The 15,410-nt window shown below is 50.0% G+C and overlaps 17 non-coding genes across 17 annotated transcripts; all 17 read left to right on the top strand.

Moving 5' to 3' along the window:
- Window positions 1-30: 30 nt before the first annotated feature.
- On the top strand, window positions 31-103 carry trnaa-ugc (transfer RNA alanine (anticodon UGC)). The gene has a single exon. It is a non-coding gene; the product is annotated as a tRNA-Ala (tRNA).
- Window positions 104-785: 682 nt separating this feature from the next.
- Window positions 786-867, top strand: trnas-gcu (transfer RNA serine (anticodon GCU)). Its single transcript has one exon. It is a non-coding gene; the product is annotated as a tRNA-Ser (tRNA).
- A 515-nt stretch (window positions 868-1,382) lies between these two features.
- On the top strand, window positions 1,383-1,455 carry trnaa-agc (transfer RNA alanine (anticodon AGC)). Its single transcript has one exon. It is a non-coding gene; the product is annotated as a tRNA-Ala (tRNA).
- Window positions 1,456-2,136: 681 nt separating this feature from the next.
- Window positions 2,137-2,209, top strand: trnaa-ugc (transfer RNA alanine (anticodon UGC)). Its single transcript has one exon. It is a non-coding gene; the product is annotated as a tRNA-Ala (tRNA).
- Window positions 2,210-2,891: 682 nt separating this feature from the next.
- Window positions 2,892-2,973, top strand: trnas-gcu (transfer RNA serine (anticodon GCU)). The gene has a single exon. It is a non-coding gene; the product is annotated as a tRNA-Ser (tRNA).
- A 1,269-nt stretch (window positions 2,974-4,242) lies between these two features.
- On the top strand, window positions 4,243-4,315 carry trnaa-ugc (transfer RNA alanine (anticodon UGC)). The gene has a single exon. It is a non-coding gene; the product is annotated as a tRNA-Ala (tRNA).
- Window positions 4,316-4,997: 682 nt separating this feature from the next.
- Window positions 4,998-5,079, top strand: trnas-gcu (transfer RNA serine (anticodon GCU)). Its single transcript has one exon. It is a non-coding gene; the product is annotated as a tRNA-Ser (tRNA).
- Window positions 5,080-6,359: 1,280 nt separating this feature from the next.
- trnaa-ugc (transfer RNA alanine (anticodon UGC)) lies at window positions 6,360-6,432 on the top strand. The gene has a single exon. It is a non-coding gene; the product is annotated as a tRNA-Ala (tRNA).
- A 682-nt stretch (window positions 6,433-7,114) lies between these two features.
- trnas-gcu (transfer RNA serine (anticodon GCU)) lies at window positions 7,115-7,196 on the top strand. Its single transcript has one exon. It is a non-coding gene; the product is annotated as a tRNA-Ser (tRNA).
- Window positions 7,197-8,465: 1,269 nt separating this feature from the next.
- trnaa-ugc (transfer RNA alanine (anticodon UGC)) lies at window positions 8,466-8,538 on the top strand. Its single transcript has one exon. It is a non-coding gene; the product is annotated as a tRNA-Ala (tRNA).
- A 682-nt stretch (window positions 8,539-9,220) lies between these two features.
- trnas-gcu (transfer RNA serine (anticodon GCU)) lies at window positions 9,221-9,302 on the top strand. Its single transcript has one exon. It is a non-coding gene; the product is annotated as a tRNA-Ser (tRNA).
- Window positions 9,303-10,571: 1,269 nt separating this feature from the next.
- trnaa-ugc (transfer RNA alanine (anticodon UGC)) lies at window positions 10,572-10,644 on the top strand. Its single transcript has one exon. It is a non-coding gene; the product is annotated as a tRNA-Ala (tRNA).
- A 682-nt stretch (window positions 10,645-11,326) lies between these two features.
- trnas-gcu (transfer RNA serine (anticodon GCU)) lies at window positions 11,327-11,408 on the top strand. The gene has a single exon. It is a non-coding gene; the product is annotated as a tRNA-Ser (tRNA).
- Window positions 11,409-11,934: 526 nt separating this feature from the next.
- trnaa-agc (transfer RNA alanine (anticodon AGC)) lies at window positions 11,935-12,007 on the top strand. The gene has a single exon. It is a non-coding gene; the product is annotated as a tRNA-Ala (tRNA).
- A 681-nt stretch (window positions 12,008-12,688) lies between these two features.
- Window positions 12,689-12,761, top strand: trnaa-ugc (transfer RNA alanine (anticodon UGC)). Its single transcript has one exon. It is a non-coding gene; the product is annotated as a tRNA-Ala (tRNA).
- A 682-nt stretch (window positions 12,762-13,443) lies between these two features.
- Window positions 13,444-13,525, top strand: trnas-gcu (transfer RNA serine (anticodon GCU)). The gene has a single exon. It is a non-coding gene; the product is annotated as a tRNA-Ser (tRNA).
- Window positions 13,526-14,794: 1,269 nt separating this feature from the next.
- On the top strand, window positions 14,795-14,867 carry trnaa-ugc (transfer RNA alanine (anticodon UGC)). Its single transcript has one exon. It is a non-coding gene; the product is annotated as a tRNA-Ala (tRNA).
- Window positions 14,868-15,410: the final 543 nt, after the last annotated feature.

Raw genomic sequence — 15,410 nt, 5'->3', positions numbered from 1 at the left:
ACGATGAAGCTGCAGTGCTCAACCCTCAATGGGGAATTAGCTCAAATGGTAGAGCGCTCGCTTTGCATGTGAGAGGCAGCGGGATCGATACCCGCATTCTCCAGGACACTTTTGGACATCCGCGAGGAGACCCAAAGCCATGCGTGTAGCCAATCCATTGGGTGTGGGTGGAGAACAAATTCAGGGGTGATTTGTCACACAAGGATAGCAGCAAGTGCGAAAGGCAAGCTTTAGAAGATGGTAGTGAGAGCTGCTCTGATGTGTGGCACAGATGGAGTCTGCAGAGTTGAAGATGATAAGCTTTTGCTTGGGAGTGTCCAGGATGGAACAGATGTGAAATGACCACGTGCGAGGGACAGCTGGGGTTGAGCCGTTTGCAGACGACGTTAGGCCAGCAAGGCTGAGGTGATTTGCACATGTGCAGAGGAGGGATATAAGATATACTGGGAAAAGGGTGTTAAATACGGAGCAGCTGGGCAGGAGAATAAGAGAAAGACCAAAGACAACGTTCATAGACGTAGCCAAGTAGGACATGCAGAGGGTTGGTGTGACAGAGGAGAATGCTAGGGGCAGGGTGAGATGGAGGCAGACGATCCACTCTGGCAACCCCCAAGAAGAACAGGCTCAAAGAAGAAGCCAGCATCACTCCAGGCTTCTACCAAAGTGTTACGCAGCCCCTCGTCGGGGATCTGGAGTCAATCTCCCTGCGTCCATACACCAGCGATCAGCTCACACATTATCCCTCGTCAATTCCCAATGCTACTGGCAAAGAGCGGTGTGCGGCAGATGAGGTGGCCGAGAGGTTAAGGCGATGGACTGCTAATCCATTGTGCTGTGCACGCGTGGGTTCGAATCCCATCCTCGTCGAGAGCTCTTTCTGCTTATGTTGATGCATCTTGTCAGGGTAAGATTGGCTGCCAAAGCAGGCATGATGCAATGCTCAGTTTTCATTTTAATTCACCATGTGGTCTTGCTGCACAAGTCATGTTAAAGACAATGGTCTGATAATACAGTAGTAGAAAGACGTTCTGCTTCCAGAATAGCAACATTCCTAATGGCCAACTTGCCCTACACTGAAAACCAAGGGGAGGAGGTCGGTAAGCATATTGATTAGAACCACCTCCCTCAGTTGGCTTCATTCAATGTGAATTAGCAGTGGCTCTAGTCCACAGTCCCTTGGATGTCCAGTCTCCTCAGTCTGTCTCTAAGGCTGATGGCATTCAGTCACGTTAGCATGACAGTGGATTGTCAGCGAGCCGCCTTAGTCTCTCAGCCACCTCCTGGGCGCTTTGCAGATTTCAGGATTTGTGCCCCTTCCCTATTTTGATCATACAACAAGTATGGACAAAGTGTAGCCTGTAATAAGTAAGACATGTGGCACAGGGGAGTTAGCTCAAATGGTAGAGCGCTCGCTTAGCATGCGAGAGGTAGCGGGATCGACGCCCGCATTCTCCATTTGACACTTTGCTAGTCAGTGTCCCAATTGAATGCATGTGGCTTCCTTTGGCAAATCTTTATTTCACAGGTGTCGAACTCCAGGCCTCGAGGGCCGGTGTCCTGCAGGTTTCAGATGTATTCTTGATCCATCATAGGGGATTCAAATGGCTAAATTACCTCCTCAACATTTCTTGAAGTTCTCCAGAGGTCTGGTAATGAACTAATCATTTGATTCAGGTGTGTTGACCCAGGGTTATACCTAAAACCTGCAGGACACCGGCCCTCGAGGCCTGATGTTGTACACCCCAGGTTTATTTGCACTTCTCCGCTCACTACCTTTCAGGTACTACCATGTTAACGCTGGCTTCAAACCTCATCAATCTTTGACCATATGAAGTGATTGTCTCCCCTCTTACCCTCACAATACTGGCCGATGGCAGCAAAGAGTCCCCCGGCCCAGTCTGACATCTCTTTTCTCCAGAAGCAGCTGAAAGGGGCTTCCAGTGACACTCTCCTGGCGTACTGCGTAGGGCCCAGACTTGAATCGCTCGGAAATGTCTCGTGTGAGTTACGATTGCACCAAAGAGTCTTGTTGTAGTTGACAAGCCCAGAAAACATTGAAAGGGGGGTGTTGTGATTAGTTCCACCTGAGCTGAGGCTCCGTATGGCACGATGAAGCTGCAGTGCTCAACCCTCAATGGGGAATTAGCTCAAATGGTAGAGCGCTCGCTTTGCATGTGAGAGGCAGCGGGATCGATACCCGCATTCTCCAGGACACTTTTGGACATCCGCGAGGAGACCCAAAGCCATGCGTGTAGCCAATCCATTGGGTGTGGGTGGAGAACAAATTCAGGGGTGATTTGTCACACAAGGATAGCAGCAAGTGCGAAAGGCAAGCTTTAGAAGATGGTAGTGAGAGCTGCTCTGATGTGTGGCACAGATGGAGTCTGCAGAGTTGAAGATGATAAGCTTTTGCTTGGGAGTGTCCAGGATGGAACAGATGTGAAATGACCACGTGCGAGGGACAGCTGGGGTTGAGCCGTTTGCAGACGACGTTAGGCCAGCAAGGCTGAGGTGATTTGCACATGTGCAGAGGAGGGATATAAGATATACTGGGAAAAGGGTGTTAAATACGGAGCAGCTGGGCAGGAGAATAAGAGAAAGACCAAAGACAACGTTCATAGACGTAGCCAAGTAGGACATGCAGAGGGTTGGTGTGACAGAGGAGAATGCTAGGGGCAGGGTGAGATGGAGGCAGACGATCCACTCTGGCAACCCCCAAGAAGAACAGGCTCAAAGAAGAAGCCAGCATCACTCCAGGCTTCTACCAAAGTGTTACGCAGCCCCTCGTCGGGGATCTGGAGTCAATCTCCCTGCGTCCATACACCAGCGATCAGCTCACACATTATCCCTCGTCAATTCCCAATGCTACTGGCAAAGAGCGGTGTGCGGCAGATGAGGTGGCCGAGAGGTTAAGGCGATGGACTGCTAATCCATTGTGCTGTGCACGCGTGGGTTCGAATCCCATCCTCGTCGAGAGCTCTTTCTGCTTATGTTGATGCATCTTGTCAGGGTAAGATTGGCTGCCAAAGCAGGCATGATGCAATGCTCAGTTTTCATTTTAATTCACCATGTGGTCTTGCTGCACAAGTCATGTTAAAGACAATGGTCTGATAATACAGTAGTAGAAAGACGTTCTGCTTCCAGAATAGCAACATTCCTAATGGCCCACTTGCCCTACACTGAAAACCAAGGGGAGGAGGTCGGTAAGCATATTGATTAGAACCACCTCCCTCAGTTGGCTTCATTCAATGTGAATTAGCAGTGGCTCTAGTCCACAGTCCCTTGGATGTCCAGTCTCCTCAGTCTGTCTCTAAGGCTGATGGCATTCAGTCACGTTAGCATGACAGTGGATTGTCAGCGAGCCGCCTTAGTCTCTCAGCCACCTCCTGGGCGCTTTGCAGATTTCAGGATTTGTGCCCCTTCCCTATTTTGATCATACAACAAGTATGGACAAAGTGTAGCCTGTAATAAGTAAGACATGTGGCACAGGGGAGTTAGCTCAAATGGTAGAGCGCTAGCTTAGCATGCGAGAGGTAGCGGGATCGACGCCCGCATTCTCCATTTGACACTTTGCTAGTCAGTGTCCCAATTGAATGCATGTGGCTTCCTTTGGCAAATCTTTATTTCACAGGTGTCGAACTCCAGGCCTCGAGGGCCGGTGTCCTGCAGGTTTCAGATGTATTCTTGATCCATCATAGGGGATTCAAATGGCTAAATTACCTCCTCAACATTTCTTGAAGTTCTCCAGAGGTCTGGTAATGAACTAATCATTTGATTCAGGTGTGTTGACCCAGGGTTATACCTAAAACCTGCAGGACACCGGCCCTCGAGGCCTGATGTTGTACACCCCAGGTTTATTTGCACTTCTCCGCTCACTACCTTTCAGGTACTACCATGTTAACGCTGGCTTCAAACCTCATCAATCTTTGACCATATGAAGTGATTGTCTCCCCTCTTACCCTCACAATACTGGCCGATGGCAGCAAAGAGTCCCCCGGCCCAGTCTGACATCTCTTTTCTCCAGAAGCAGCTGAAAGGGGCTTCCAGTGACACTCTCCTGGCGTACTGCGTAGGGCCCAGACTTGAATCGCTCGGAAATGTCTCGTGTGAGTTACGATTGCACCAAAGAGTCTTGTTGTAGTTGACAAGCCCAGAAAACATTGAAAGGGGGGTGTTGTGATTAGTTCCACCTGAGCTGAGGCTCCGTATGGCACGATGAAGCTGCAGTGCTCAACCCTCAATGGGGAATTAGCTCAAATGGTAGAGCGCTCGCTTTGCATGTGAGAGGCAGCGGGATCGATACCCGCATTCTCCAGGACACTTTTGGACATCCGCGAGGAGACCCAAAGCCATGCGTGTAGCCAATCCATTGGGTGTGGGTGGAGAACAAATTCAGGGGTGATTTGTCACACAAGGATAGCAGCAAGTGCGAAAGGCAAGCTTTAGAAGATGGTAGTGAGAGCTGCTCTGATGTGTGGCACAGATGGAGTCTGCAGAGTTGAAGATGATAAGCTTTTGCTTGGGAGTGTCCAGGATGGAACAGATGTGAAATGACCACGTGCGAGGGACAGCTGGGGTTGAGCCGTTTGCAGACGACGTTAGGCCAGCAAGGCTGAGGTGATTTGCACATGTGCAGAGGAGGGATATAAGATATACTGGGAAAAGGGTGTTAAATACGGAGCAGCTGGGCAGGAGAATAAGAGAAAGACCAAAGACAACGTTCATAGACGTAGCCAAGTAGGACATGCAGAGGGTTGGTGTGACAGAGGAGAATGCTAGGGGCAGGGTGAGATGGAGGCAGACGATCCACTCTGGCAACCCCCAAGAAGAACAGGCTCAAAGAAGAAGCCAGCATCACTCCAGGCTTCTACCAAAGTGTTACGCAGCCCCTCGTCGGGGATCTGGAGTCAATCTCCCTGCGTCCATACACCAGCGATCAGCTCACACATTATCCCTCGTCAATTCCCAATGCTACTGGCAAAGAGCGGTGTGCGGCAGATGAGGTGGCCGAGAGGTTAAGGCGATGGACTGCTAATCCATTGTGCTGTGCACGCGTGGGTTCGAATCCCATCCTCGTCGAGAGCTCTTTCTGCTTATGTTGATGCATCTTGTCAGGGTAAGATTGGCTGCCAAAGCAGGCATGATGCAATGCTCTTCTTTGGCTCAGTATTCACTTTAGTTCACCATGTGGTCTTGTTGCACAAGTCATGTTAAAGACAATGGTCTGATAATACAGTAGTAGAAAGACGTTCTGCTTCCAGAATAGCAACATTCCTAATGGCCAACTTGCCCTATACTGAAAACCAAGGGGAGGAGGTCGGTAAGCATATTGATTAGAACCACCTCCCTCAGTTGGCTTCATTCAATGTGAATTAGCAGTGGCTCTAGTCCACAGTCCCTTGGATGTCCAGTCTCCTCAGTCTGTCTCTAAGGCTGATGGCATTCAGTCACGTTAGCATGACAGTGGATTGTCAGCGAGCCGCCTTAGTCTCTCAGCCACCTCCTGGGCGCTTTGCAGATTTCAGGATTTGTGCCCCTTCCCTATTTTGATCATACAACAAGTATGGACAAAGTGTAGCCTGTAATAAGTAAGACATGTGGCACAGGGGAGTTAGCTCAAATGGTAGCGCGCTCGCTTAGCATGCGAGAGGTAGCGGGATCGACGCCCGCATTCTCCATTTGACACTTTGCTAGTCAGTGTCCCAATTGAATGCATGTGGCTTCCTTTGGCAAATCTTTATTTCACAGGTGTCGAACTCCAGGCCTCGAGGGCCGGTGTCCTGCAGGTTTCAGATGTATTCTTGATCCATCACAGGGGATTCAAATGGCTAAATTACCTCCTCAACATTTCTTGAAGTTCTCCAGAGGCCTGGTAATGAACTAATCATTTGATTCAGGTGTGTTGACCCAGGGTTATACCTAAAACCTGCAGGACACCGGCCCTCGAGGCCTGATGTTGTACACCCCAGGTTTATTTGCACTTCTCCGCTCACTACCTTTCAGGTACTACCATGTTAACGCTGGCTTCAAACCTCATCAATCTTTGACCATATGAAGTGATTGTCTCCCCTCTTACCCTCACAATACTGGCCGATGGCAGCAAAGAGTCCCCCGGCCCAGTCTGACATCTCTTTTCTCCAGAAGCAGCTGAAAGGGGCTTCCAGTGACACTCTCCTGGCGTACTGCGTAGGGCCCAGACTTGAATCGCTCGGAAATGTCTCGTGTGAGTTACGATTGCACCAAAGAGTCTTGTTGTAGTTGACAAGCCCAGAAAACATTGAAAGGGGGGTGTTGTGATTAGTTCCACCTGAGCTGAGGCTCCGTATGGCACGATGAAGCTGCAGTGCTCAACCCTCAATGGGGAATTAGCTCAAATGGTAGAGCGCTCGCTTTGCATGTGAGAGGCAGCGGGATCGATACCCGCATTCTCCAGGACACTTTTGGACATCCGCGAGGAGACCCAAAGCCATGCGTGTAGCCAATCCATTGGGTGTGGGTGGAGAACAAATTCAGGGGTGATTTGTCACACAAGGATAGCAGCAAGTGCGAAAGGCAAGCTTTAGAAGATGGTAGTGAGAGCTGCTCTGATGTGTGGCACAGATGGAGTCTGCAGAGTTGAAGATGATAAGCTTTTGCTTGGGAGTGTCCAGGATGGAACAGATGTGAAATGACCACGTGCGAGGGACAGCTGGGGTTGAGCCGTTTGCAGACGACGTTAGGCCAGCAAGGCTGAGGTGATTTGCACATGTGCAGAGGAGGGATATAAGATATACTGGGAAAAGGGTGTTAAATACGGAGCGGCTGGGCAGGAGAATAAGAGAAAGACCAAAGACAACGTTCATAGACGTAGCCAAGTAGGACATGCAGAGGGTTGGTGTGACAGAGGAGAATGCTAGGGGCAGGGTGAGATGGAGGCAGACGATCCACTCTGGCAACCCCCAAGAAGAACAGGCTCAAAGAAGAAGCCAGCATCACTCCAGGCTTCTACCAAAGTGTTACGCAGCCCCTCGTCGGGGATCTGGAGTCAATCTCCCTGCGTCCATACACCAGCGATCAGCTCACACATTATCCCTCGTCAATTCCCAATGCTACTGGCAAAGAGCGGTGTGCGGCAGATGAGGTGGCCGAGAGGTTAAGGCGATGGACTGCTAATCCATTGTGCTGTGCACGCGTGGGTTCGAATCCCATCCTCGTCGAGAGCTCTTTCTGCTTATGTTGATGCATCTTGTCAGGGTAAGATTGGCTGCCAAAGCAGGCATGATGCAATGCTCAGTTTTCATTTTAATTCACCATGTGGTCTTGCTGCACAAGTCATGTTAAAGACAATGGTCTGCTAATACAGTAGTAGAAAGACGTTCTGCTTCCAGAATAGCAACATTCCTAATGGCCCACTTGCCCTACACTGAAAACCAAGGGGAGGAGGTCGGTAAGCATATTGATTAGAACCACCTCCCTCAGTTGGCTTCATTCAATGTGAATTAGCAGTGGCTCTAGTCCACAGTCCCTTGGATGTCCAGTCTCCTCAGTCTGTCTCTAAGGCTGATGGCATTCAGTCACGTTAGCATGACAGTGGATTGTCAGCGAGCCGCCTTAGTCTCTCAGCCACCTCCTGGGCGCTTTGCAGATTTCAGGATTTGTGCCCCTTCCCTATTTTGATCATACAACAAGTATGGACAAAGTGTAGCCTGTAATAAGTAAGACATGTGGCACAGGGGAGTTAGCTCAAATGGTAGAGCGCTCGCTTAGCATGCGAGAGGTAGCGAGATCGACGCCCGCATTCTCCATTTGACACTTTGCTAGTCAGTGTCCCAATTGAATGCATGTGGCTTCCTTTGGCAAATCTTTATTTCACAGGTGTCGAACTCCAGGCCTCGAGGGCCGGTGTCCTGCAGGTTTCAGATGTATTCTTGATCCATCATAGGGGATTCAAATGGCTAAATTACCTCCTCAACATTTCTTGAAGTTCTCCAGAGGCCTGGTAATGAACTAATCATTTGATTCAGGTGTGTTGACCCAGGGTTATACCTAAAACCTGCAGGACACCGGCCCTCGAGGCCTGATGTTGTACACCCCAGGTTTATTTGCACTTCTCCGCTCACTACCTTTCAGGTACTACCATGTTAACGCTGGCTTCAAACCTCATCAATCTTTGACCATATGAAGTGATTGTCTCCCCTCTTACCCTCACAATACTGGCCGATGGCAGCAAAGAGTCCCCCGGCCCAGTCTGACATCTCTTTTCTCCAGAAGCAGCTGAAAGGGGCTTCCAGTGACACTCTCCTGGCGTACTGCGTAGGGCCCAGACTTGAATCGCTCGGAAATGTCTCGTGTGAGTTACGATTGCACCAAAGAGTCTTGTTGTAGTTGACAAGCCCAGAAAACATTGAAAGGGGGGTGTTGTGATTAGTTCCACCTGAGCTGAGGCTCCGTATGGCACGATGAAGCTGCAGTGCTCAACCCTCAATGGGGAATTAGCTCAAATGGTAGAGCGCTCGCTTTGCATGTGAGAGGCAGCGGGATCGATACCCGCATTCTCCAGGACACTTTTGGACATCCGCGAGGAGACCCAAAGCCATGCGTGTAGCCAATCCATTGGGTGTGGGTGGAGAACAAATTCAGGGGTGATTTGTCACACAAGGATAGCAGCAAGTGCGAAAGGCAAGCTTTAGAAGATGGTAGTGAGAGCTGCTCTGATGTGTGGCACAGATGGAGTCTGCAGAGTTGAAGATGATAAGCTTTTGCTTGGGAGTGTCCAGGATGGAACAGATGTGAAATGACCACGTGCGAGGGACAGCTGGGGTTGAGCCGTTTGCAGACGACGTTAGGCCAGCAAGGCTGAGGTGATTTGCACATGTGCAGAGGAGGGATATAAGATATACTGGGAAAAGGGTGTTAAATACGGAGCGGCTGGGCAGGAGAATAAGAGAAAGACCAAAGACAACGTTCATAGACGTAGCCAAGTAGGACATGCAGAGGGTTGGTGTGACAGAGGAGAATGCTAGGGGCAGGGTGAGATGGAGGCAGATGATCCACTCTGGCAACCCCCAAGAAGAACAGGCTCAAAGAAGAAGCCAGCATCACTCCAGGCTTCTACCAAAGTGTTACGCAGCCCCTCGTCGGGGATCTGGAGTCAATCTCCCTGCGTCCATACACCAGCGATCAGCTCACACATTATCCCTCGTCAATTCCCAATGCTACTGGCAAAGAGCGGTGTCCGGCAGATGAGGTGGCCGAGAGGTTAAGGCGATGGACTGCTAATCCATTGTGCTGTGCACGCGTGGGTTCGAATCCCATCCTCGTCGAGAGCTCTTTCTGCTTATGTTGATGCATCTTGTCAGGGTAAGATTGGCTGCCAAAGCAGGCATGATGCAATGCTCAGTTTTCATTTTAATTCACCATGTGGTCTTGCTGCACAAGTCATGTTAAAGACAATGGTCTGATAATACAGTAGTAGAAAGACGTTCTGCTTCCAGAATAGCAACATTCCTAATGGCCCACTTGCCCTACACTGAAAACCAAGGGGAGGAGGTCGGTAAGCATATTGATTAGAACCACCTCCCTCAGTTGGCTTCATTCAATGTGAATTAGCAGTGGCTCTAGTCCACAGTCCCTTGGATGTCCAGTCTCCTCAGTCTGTCTCTAAGGCTGATGGCATTCAGTCACGTTAGCATGACAGTGGATTGTCAGCGAGCCGCCTTAGTCTCTCAGCCACCTCCTGGGCGCTTTGCAGATTTCAGGATTTGTGCCCCTTCCCTATTTTGATCATACAACAAGTATGGACAAAGTGTAGCCTGTAATAAGTAAGACATGTGGCACAGGGGAGTTAGCTCAAATGGTAGAGCGCTAGCTTAGCATGCGAGAGGTAGCGGGATCGACGCCCGCATTCTCCATTTGACACTTTGCTAGTCAGTGTCCCAATTGAATGCATGTGGCTTCCTTTGGCAAATCTTTATTTCACAGGTGTCGAACTCCAGGCCTCGAGGGCCGGTGTCCTGCAGGTTTCAGATGTATTCTTGATCCATCATAGGGGATTCAAATGGCTAAATTACCTCCTCAACATTTCTTGAAGTTCTCCAGAGGTCTGGTAATGAACTAATCATTTGATTCAGGTGTGTTGACCCAGGGTTATACCTAAAACCTGCAGGACACCGGCCCTCGAGGCCTGATGTTGTACACCCCAGGTTTATTTGCACTTCTCCGCTCACTACCTTTCAGGTACTACCATGTTAACGCTGGCTTCAAACCTCATCAATCTTTGACCATATGAAGTGATTGTCTCCCCTCTTACCCTCACAATACTGGCCGATGGCAGCAAAGAGTCCCCCGGCCCAGTCTGACATCTCTTTTCTCCAGAAGCAGCTGAAAGGGGCTTCCAGTGACACTCTCCTGGCGTACTGCGTAGGGCCCAGACTTGAATCGCTCGGAAATGTCTCGTGTGAGTTACGATTGCACCAAAGAGTCTTGTTGTAGTTGACAAGCCCAGAAAACATTGAAAGGGGGGTGTTGTGATTAGTTCCACCTGAGCTGAGGCTCCGTATGGCACGATGAAGCTGCAGTGCTCAACCCTCAATGGGGAATTAGCTCAAATGGTAGAGCGCTCGCTTTGCATGTGAGAGGCAGCGGGATCGATACCCGCATTCTCCAGGACACTTTTGGACATCCGCGAGGAGACCCAAAGCCATGCGTGTAGCCAATCCATTGGGTGTGGGTGGAGAACAAATTCAGGGGTGATTTGTCACACAAGGATAGCAGCAAGTGCGAAAGGCAAGCTTTAGAAGATGGTAGTGAGAGCTGCTCTGATGTGTGGCACAGATGGAGTCTGCAGAGTTGAAGATGATAAGCTTTTGCTTGGGAGTGTCCAGGATGGAACAGATGTGAAATGACCACGTGCGAGGGACAGCTGGGGTTGAGCCGTTTGCAGACGACGTTAGGCCAGCAAGGCTGAGGTGATTTGCACATGTGCAGAGGAGGGATATAAGATATACTGGGAAAAGGGTGTTAAATACGGAGCAGCTGGGCAGGAGAATAAGAGAAAGACCAAAGACAACGTTCATAGACGTAGCCAAGTAGGACATGCAGAGGGTTGGTGTGACAGAGGAGAATGCTAGGGGCAGGGTGAGATGGAGGCAGACGATCCACTCTGGCAACCCCCAAGAAGAACAGGCTCAAAGAAGAAGCCAGCATCACTCCAGGCTTCTACCAAAGTGTTACGCAGCCCCTCGTCGGGGATCTGGAGTCAATCTCCCTGCGTCCATACACCAGCGATCAGCTCACACATTATCCCTCGTCAATTCCCAATGCTACTGGCAAAGAGCGGTGTGCGGCAGATGAGGTGGCCGAGAGGTTAAGGCGATGGACTGCTAATCCATTGTGCTGTGCACGCGTGGGTTCGAATCCCATCCTCGTCGAGAGCTCTTTCTGCTTATGTTGATGCATCTTGTCAGGGTAAGATTGGCTGCCAAAGCAGGCATGATGCAATGCTCTTCTTTGGCTCAGTATTCACTTTAGTTCACCATGTGGTCTTGTTGCACAAGTCATGTTAAAGACAATGGTCTGATAATACAGTAGTAGAAAGACGTTCTGCTTCCAGAATAGCAACATTCCTAATGGCCAACTTGCCCTATACTGAAAACCAAGGGGAGGAGGTCGGTAAGCATATTGATTAGAACCACCTCCCTCAGTTGGCTTCATTCAATGTGAATTAGCAGTGGCTCTAGTCCACAGTCCCTTGGATGTCCAGTCTCCTCAGTCTGTCTCTAAGGCTGATGGCATTCAGTCACGTTAGCATGACAGTGGATTGTCAGCGAGCCGCCTTAGTCTCTCAGCCACCTCCTGGGCGCTTTGCAGATTTCAGGATTTGTGCCCCTTCCCTATTTTGATCATACAACAAGTATGGACAAAGTGTAGCCTGTAATAAGTAAGACATGTGGCACAGGGGAGTTAGCTCAAATGGTAGAGCGCTCGCTTAGCATGCGAGAGGTAGCGGGATCGACGCCCGCATTCTCCATTTGACACTTTGCTAGTCAGTGTCCCAATTGAATGCATGTGGCTTCCTTTGGCAAATCTTTATTTCACAGGTGTCGAACTCCAGGCCTCGAGGGCCGGTGTCCTGCAGGTTTCAGATGTATTCTTGATCCATCACAGGGGATTCAAATGGCTAAATTACCTCCTCAACATTTCTTGAAGTTCTCCAGAGGCCTGGTAATGAACTAATCATTTGATTCAGGTGTGTTGACCCAGGGTTATACCTAAAACCTGCAGGACACCGGCCCTCGAGGCCTGATGTTGTACACCCCAGGTTTATTTGCACTTCTCCGCTCACTACCTTTCAGGTACTACCATGTTAACGCTGGCTTCAAACCTCATCAATCTTTGACCATATGAAGTGATTGTCTCCCCTCTTACCCTCACAATACTGGCCGATGGCAGCAAAGAGTCCCCCGGCCCAGTCTGACATCTCTTTTCTCCAGAAGCAGCTGAAAGGGGCTTCCAGTGACACTCTCCTGGCGTACTGCGTAGGGCCCAGACTTGAATCGCTCGGAAATGTCTCGTGTGAGTTACGATTGCACCAAAGAGTCTTGTTGTAGTTGACAAGCCCAGAAAACATTGAAAGGGGGGTGTTGTGATTAGTTCCACCTGAGCTGAGGCTCCGTATGGCACGATGAAGCTGCAGTGCTCAACCCTCAATGGGGAATTAGCTCAAATGGTAGAGCGCTCGCTTTGCATGTGAGAGGCAGCGGGATCGATACCCGCATTCTCCAGGACACTTTTGGACATCCGCGAGGAGACCCAAAGCCATGCGTGTAGCCAATCCATTGGGTGTGGGTGGAGAACAAATTCAGGGGTGATTTGTCACACAAGGATAGCAGCAAGTGCGAAAGGCAAGCTTTAGAAGATGGTAGTGAGAGCTGCTCTGATGTGTGGCACAGATGGAGTCTGCAGAGTTGAAGATGATAAGCTTTTGCTTGGGAGTGTCCAGGATGGAACAGATGTGAAATGACCACGTGCGAGGGACAGCTGGGGTTGAGCCGTTTGCAGACGACGTTAGGCCAGCAAGGCTGAGGTGATTTGCACATGTGCAGAGGAGGGATATAAGATATACTGGGAAAAGGGTGTTAAATACGGAGCGGCTGGGCAGGAGAATAAGAGAAAGACCAAAGACAACGTTCATAGACGTAGCCAAGTAGGACATGCAGAGGGTTGGTGTGACAGAGGAGAATGCTAGGGGCAGGGTGAGATGGAGGCAGACGATCCACTCTGGCAACCCCCAAGAAGAACAGGCTCAAAGAAGAAGCCAGCATCACTCCAGGCTTCTACCAAAGTGTTACGCAGCCCCTCGTCGGGGATCTGGAGTCAATCTCCCTGCGTCCATACACCAGCGATCAGCTCACACATTATCCCTCGTCAATTCCCAATGCTACTGGCAAAGAGCGGTGTGCGGCAGATGAGGTGGCCGAGAGGTTAAGGCGATGGACTGCTAATCCATTGTGCTGTGCACGCGTGGGTTCGAATCCCATCCTCGTCGAGAGCTCTTTCTGCTTATGTTGATGCATCTTGTCAGTGTAAGATTGGCTGCCAAAGCAGGCATGATGCAATGCTCAGTTTTCATTTTAATTCACCATGTGGTCTTGCTGCACAAGTCATGTTAAAGACAATGGTCTGATAATACAGTAGTAGAAAGACGTTCTGCTTCCAGAATAGCAACATTCCTAATGGCCCACTTGCCCTACACTGAAAACCAAGGGGAGGAGGTCGGTAAGCATATTGATTAGAACCACCTCCCTCAGTTGGCTTCATTCAATGTGAATTAGCAGTGGCTCTAGTCCACAGTCCCTTGGATGTCCAGTCTCCTCAGTCTGTCTCTAAGGCTGATGGCATTCAGTCACGTTAGCATGACAGTGGATTGTCAGCGAGCCGCCTTAGTCTCTCAGCCACCTCCTGGGCGCTTTGCAGATTTCAGGATTTGTGCCCCTTCCCTATTTTGATCATACAACAAGTATGGACAAAGTGTAGCCTGTAATAAGTAAGACATGTGGCACAGGGGAGTTAGCTCAAATGGTAGAGCGCTCGCTTAGCATGCGAGAGGTAGCGAGATCGACGCCCGCATTCTCCATTTGACACTTTGCTAGTCAGTGTCCCAATTGAATGCATGTGGCTTCCTTTGGCAAATCTTTATTTCACAGGTGTCGAACTCCAGGCCTCGAGGGCCGGTGTCCTGCAGGTTTCAGATGTATTCTTGATCCATCATAGGGGATTCAAATGGCTAAATTACCTCCTCAACATTTCTTGAAGTTCTCCAGAGGCCTGGTAATGAACTAATCATTTGATTCAGGTGTGTTGACCCAGGGTTATACCTAAAACCTGCAGGACACCGGCCCTCGAGGCCTGATGTTGTACACCCCAGGTTTATTTGCACTTCTCCGCTCACTACCTTTCAGGTACTACCATGTTAACGCTGGCTTCAAACCTCATCAATCTTTGACCATATGAAGTGATTGTCTCCCCTCTTACCCTCACAATACTGGCCGATGGCAGCAAAGAGTCCCCCGGCCCAGTCTGACATCTCTTTTCTCCAGAAGCAGCTGAAAGGGGCTTCCAGTGACACTCTCCTGGCGTACTGCGTAGGGCCCAGACTTGAATCGCTCGGAAATGTCTCGTGTGAGTTACGATTGCACCAAAGAGTCTTGTTGTAGTTGACAAGCCCAGAAAACATTGAAAGGGGGGTGTTGTGATTAGTTCCACCTGAGCTGAGGCTCCGTATGGCACGATGAAGCTGCAGTGCTCAACCCTCAATGGGGAATTAGCTCAAATGGTAGAGCGCTCGCTTTGCATGTGAGAGGCAGCGGGATCGATACCCGCATTCTCCAGGACACTTTTGGACATCCGCGAGGAGACCCAAAGCCATGCGTGTAGCCAATCCATTGGGTGTGGGTGGAGAACAAATTCAGGGGTGATTTGTCACACAAGGATAGCAGCAAGTGCGAAAGGCAAGCTTTAGAAGATGGTAGTGAGAGCTGCTCTGATGTGTGGCACAGATGGAGTCTGCAGAGTTGAAGATGATAAGCTTTTGCTTGGGAGTGTCCAGGATGGAACAGATGTGAAATGACCACGTGCGAGGGACAGCTGGGGTTGAGCCGTTTGCAGACGACGTTAGGCCAGCAAGGCTGAGGTGATTTGCACATGTGCAGAGGAGGGATATAAGATATACTGGGAAAAGGGTGTTAAATACGGAGCGGCTGGGCAGGAGAATAAGAGAAAGACCAAAGACAACGTTCATAGACGTAGCCAAGTAGGACATGCAGAGGGTTGGTGTGACAGAGGAGAATGCTAGGGGCAGGGTGAGATGGAGGCAGATGATCCACTCTGGCAACCCCCAAGAAGAACAGGCTCAAAGAAGAAGCCAGCATCAC

The sequence above is a fragment of the Mchenga conophoros genome, linkage group LG12 (assembly GCF_057382185.1).
Source record: "Mchenga conophoros isolate Kocher_MC1m ecotype Shallow Benthic linkage group LG12, M_conophoros_male_GT1.1, whole genome shotgun sequence".
Classification (NCBI taxonomy): Eukaryota; Metazoa; Chordata; class Actinopteri; order Cichliformes; family Cichlidae; genus Mchenga; species Mchenga conophoros.
Note: the sequence above shows the minus strand (reverse complement) of the source record. Positions and strands in the feature narration are given on the sequence as shown.